This window comes from Drosophila sechellia, unplaced genomic scaffold, assembly GCF_004382195.2.
Source record: "Drosophila sechellia strain sech25 unplaced genomic scaffold, ASM438219v1 2R_2, whole genome shotgun sequence".
Classification (NCBI taxonomy): domain Eukaryota; kingdom Metazoa; phylum Arthropoda; class Insecta; order Diptera; family Drosophilidae; genus Drosophila; species Drosophila sechellia.
In genome coordinates this window covers 1,162,174-1,167,465 of record NW_022611043.1, presented here as the reverse complement: position 1 = coordinate 1,167,465, position 5,292 = coordinate 1,162,174, and the positions used below count along the sequence as shown (strand labels likewise).

The 5,292-nt window shown below is 42.3% G+C and overlaps 1 long non-coding RNA gene across 1 annotated transcript; it reads left to right on the top strand.

The window, feature by feature from the left end:
- The first annotated feature begins 898 nt into the window (after positions 1-898).
- Positions 899-1,851, top strand: LOC116802432. The gene is made up of 3 exons (XR_004362732.1): positions 899-936; positions 1,016-1,218; positions 1,714-1,851. It is a non-coding gene; the product is annotated as an uncharacterized LOC116802432 (long non-coding RNA).
- Positions 1,852-5,292: the final 3,441 nt, after the last annotated feature.

Here is a 5,292-nt window from a genome sequence, read left to right as displayed (position 1 = left end):
TGGGGCCATTAAGGTTGCGGTCGTACCAGAGGGGTACCCCAAAGTCATCCTCAGCAGTGAGAACCTCTCACACCTCGAGGACGCACTACTGGAGGAAATAGTCCTGTCCAGTTGGGATTCTCCAATCAAGTTTGGAGGAATCCACTTCAAGGTGGGCCACCTGATAGTGGACTGCCGCAACGCAACCACTGCTGAGTGGCTGCAATCAGCAGTCCCCAGCCTCAGTAAGTGTAGCGGTGTCTCCCTGGAGGTAAGGATGGGCGACGACCTGCCATCGTCACACAACATCACCATCTTCTGCCCCAGGACAGGGGACAAAACAACAAAGTGGATCATGGAATTGATCAAGAAACAGAATGACTTGAACACTGAGAACTGGCGTCTCATATCAAGGAAGAATGGCATTGATGACAACTCATGCGCCAAGATTATCTCTAGTGACCACAAGCTGAGCTTCAGGTTTGGAGACATCTCACTTTGTGGTCTAAAGAAGGCCAAAGCGATCAAATCCGGCACAAGACAGGTCGAGACTCCTCGAAATCCACCAGTCTCCGCGGAGAAGGAGAAGCCCAATAAGCTCTCCGAATCCAGCGAGGATCTGGCGGATGATGAGGATCTTGATGCGACCATCATCGAGATGGGGGATCAGACCCCGATATCCTCCCAGGAGCTAGGCATGGAACTAGACCTGCTGAGTAAGGAAGAAGCGATGCCGGCGGTTGGTGATCTGGGTATTTCCAGATCAGCAACGCCGACGATGGAGCCGATCATTTAATGGTCGGGAGTACGGGGATAGCTCAGGTGAACATCCATCGCGCCAAGGCGGCCTCGGCTGTGCTGGTAAGGATGTTCACCAAACAACATCTTGGGCTAGCCCTGGTACAGGAACCCTGGTATAACCAGGGAATAAAAGGACTGTATGTGAAGAACGCCAAGGTAATTTGGGATCAACGGGCCTCTAGCCCTAGAGCCTGTATCCTGGCATGTAGAAGTATTAATTATTATATACTTACAGAATTTTTCACCCGGGACTGTGTACCGATCGTGGTAGAAGATGTGGGAGCAGCCAAGAAGACTGTGGTGGCATCGGTATACTTTGCCGGTGACGAGGCGTGCCCACCGCCCGAAATCTCTGCACTGGCAGAATACTGCAAGAGGACACACTAACCCATCACTAACATAACGTGATATGGGGCAGCAGCGACGTGAATTAAAGAGGTGAGTCACTCTTAGAATTTTATTTGAATAACAATCTAGAAATCCTAAATTTCGGCAATGTTCCGAAATTTGTTACTAGGGTAAGATCTGAGGTTCTCGACATCACACTTTCCAGCACTTCAGTGGCTTCGCATATAAGCGACTGGCACGTATCACCTGAGGAGTCAGTGTCAGATCACAGGGACGTTTGGTCAAACTTATTCCATTGCTATGAACCTCTTTATTTTTAAAAAGTGGAATTGAATCATTATGATACAGTTATGATACAGTTATGAACAGATTATAGGCATTTCTTTCTGTTGTCATACTCATTTAATATCCCCTCTGTTATACAGTCGGTCGTTTAAACATTCTCTCACATACCACACTTAGCGTTGAAGCCATTATCGACACCATATTATTACAGTGCACACCGCCCAAACTAATACCTAATCAGTATAAAAAAAAGCTTTGTGCTTAATATTTTATTTTATTTTATATTTATTTGTTTTCCAGCGTTAAAATTAATGGAAATATTTGTCAACCTACAGCGGGGAAGACATCTTGTGGTTTCCATGCATTACATAGGCTTGCTCAGTGGCTTAAACAGCGACTTATACACTAGTAGGCATAAGTATTTTGACAAATCGCCTGCTTCTCTTTAAACTTGAATGCGCTTGATACCGTTAATAAACACTGCGAAAACGATGAGCAATGCAAATAATGAATATTTAGCACACATACCAATTTGTATACGGCTTACCCATTGAATTCTCTTTCTACTTACAAGAATGCACGCAGACAAGCGTGCGTTATTAAAAAACAAAAAAAAATATTAATGACCATGTGTAAAAAGCCTCAGTTAAGTTTCTTTACTTAACGTTGGATTTATTTAACGTATACAATTTAACTTTGGAATTAAGGTAAAAAACATTGCAAACATTGTGTATTAATAATTTAACCCTTTCACGCCCAACTTTTTCCCCGTGAAATTAAATTTTTTTTTTTATCATTAATGTTTTCACATTTATTTTTAGAAAAATGTAGCAACAAATTTTAGTATGCCACGCCCATTAGTTTGGGCGGTAGCGAAAGTTGCTTGTGATCAACGTTGGGCAGTAGTGGTGTGTAAGCATTGTTTTTTTTTATAATTCAAAGAATATGAAATATTTTTTTTATAATGACAATTTAAGTGTGGTATGACAAAAAACAGTTTTTATTGTTATTGCAGCACAGATGGACTTTGCATTTAAGGCATTTGGTCATCGGTGTTGCAGTTTTGCGATTTTTAAGTACAGTACCTGTTGCAATGATTCCTATTTCCTTCAACGAAATCAGAAGGGTTACAGACGTAAACCAATTATCAAAATATAGTTTAAAATTTTTGCCTTTGGGAAGACTTTTTGCCAAATATAAGACAACATCAGAAGATATTCCTAAGCCATAAGAAGGACAAGTGCCTTCGCCAACATATAGCATATAGAACCATCCTTTCTGCATATCAATAACTGCCTTCAACTGGTGTAGCATATCCATTCCGATCAGTCCCTCAAAGACGTTGTGAAATTTAAAGAGGAGCACTCTCATTTTACCAATTCCACCTAACTCCGTGAACATTGGTAAGAATGCTTCCCTCTTAACCTCATGTAAATGTGCAATAGTTTTAATGGTTATTGGGTCTTTCAATTTACTTATGTACTGGGGATGTACAAACTCTGGCCGAATAAACGAAAAGGTTGATCCTGTATCGATCAATAGTTTTATTGATCTTTCGGGGGTAATCTGTATTAACAAATAGGGCAACGTTGAATGGGTTTTTCTAGTTCCTTGGATATTATGCAATTGTCCCCTAATCGATGCCTGATTACCCATCCTATCTGAGGTGTTATTTGTATTAAAAGATCGACCTGAATTGTTGGAATTGTTCGAGTTGTTGGATCTGTACGAGTTGTAAGACTGCCTGGATTGTCCTGAGTTATTCGAGTTATTAACGTTCTTGGACATTCTTGACTGTCCGCTGCCCTCTGTGTTCGTTGGTGCTTCTATTGCTAACTGTCCTCTATCTCTGCCATTGTTGTTATTATAGCCATAGTTGTTCCATGGTCGGTCCGTGTTTGCCTGTCCTTGATTCCATCTCGAATTCCTGTTCTGAAAATTACGATACGGTCTTTGATAATTGGAGGTCTCTCCTTGATTAAAGTTGTCTGCCCTAAATGGATTTCCCATCATCGGGTATGGGTACCCAAATCCAGGCCAACCATTCATATTTGGCATAGTAAATGGCATCGGAAACGGAGGTTGGTCGTTTCTTCCCCACCTGTACTGCGACCAAACGCCTGTTTCCCTATGGGTTCCACTTGGTTGGGACTCCTCTTTCCCCTCTTGTTTCTGAACTTCCTCAGTAGCCTTATCATTTGACTCCGTTGAGTCCTGTGCTTTCTGATCTGATTTGGGTTCCGCCAAGGCTAACAGGTTCATTTCCCTGCAAGCTATTTCGTAAGCTTTTGCTATGTTCAGCCCCTGCATATTTCTATGGAGCCTTTTTCAATGTAATGTCCTTGGTATACAAGGCCTCCACTTCCAACTTCCTTTCTCTAATGTTGGTCAACTTCATTATTAAATCCTGCTCTGATCTCTTGTCCTTAAAATGGGAGACCAATATTCCCTTGATCTGATCCCAATTCAACTCTGCTTCGTCCAAATCCAGGACCCTGTCCGCCGCTCCTACTATCTTGCTTCGGACAGCTCGAAGTGCTATCACTCCTATATTTGATCTTTCTTCTCCCTTAATCAGGCTCAATATCTGTTCTACTGCTGCTATAAAACCATCTAACTTTCCCCCTTCACCTTCAAATTTCGGAATTATTTCCACCAGGTCTGTTACCTTGATGGCCTCTAGAACGCTCGTTGGCTTCCTAACCTAATGTCCTTCTGTTGGATTCGACATCGTTCTATCACGTCTATGTATTGTTTGTGTTAGTGTCAATGTTTGTGTCCCTTATCTCAATATTCTGACTTATAAATTAATAGAAGTGTGTTGTTTGTGAAAAGCGGTGAATCGCTGTGCGCTTATTATGGTTGTGTAGTTTACTTAAGGATACGTGTTGAATTCCGAATTGCTTGTATATAGTGTGTGCGGTGGATCCTCGAGTATCCGTATGTGAAATGAAGTTCTGTAATTAATTATTATGAGTAATTTTCTCCTTCTAAGATTCAAAATTAATTTAGCGCAATAGGGTTTTAACACTATTTGTCGCCTGCTTCTTCTTTCTTTATTTATTTGTTTATTTATTTCATTAATTTATTTATTTCCTTTCTTTATTTAATATAATATAATACCCTGCATGCTGAAGCTAGCTTGTCGGCTGTGCGCTACAGCCTCACAACCAATTGCGAACAGTCATTGCTATGGTATTCTCCCTTGACTTGTAACATTGAGTAATGCTTAATCTCAACCATTCCTACGCTAAGCGGCCGCCCTGTGCATTACAGTGCGCCGCCTAATACGTGTGAATGATTGGATCGTTAGATTCTAATTTCTTCTTTCCCGTTTGATTCTTGTTTATTTTCCTCGATGTATTTTCAGCTAACCACCCCTACGCTAAGCGGCCGCCCTGTAAATTACAGTGCGCCGCCTAATACATGTGAATGGTTAGATCGCTAAAATTCAACTTTATTATTTTAACTTCACCTTTTGCTAATTTTTTCCAAATATACCTATGCGTTACCATTCCTACGCTAGGCAGCCGCCCTGCGCGTTGCAGTGCGCCGCCCAATACATGTGAATGGCCGCATCGTTTAATTTCTTATTATTCTTTGGGCGCCACTACGCCTTTTAATCCGTCCCTGAACTTGTATGCAAGGTTCGAACGAGTGGCCTGATAAGCGGAAATGTTCGACCCGAACCGAATGTCGCCACGACCGACTCGATCAGACGACATCGAACCTAGTCGGATGTCGACTGTTCGACGTTCCGACGCGGTACATCCGAGTAAACAAGCGTCGGCCGCTGCCATACCGAGCGAACTCGGCGGTTGTCGTAGAAGTTGGACGCACATTCGGGTGGTTGCCATCGAGCCCCGACCTCCCGTTCGT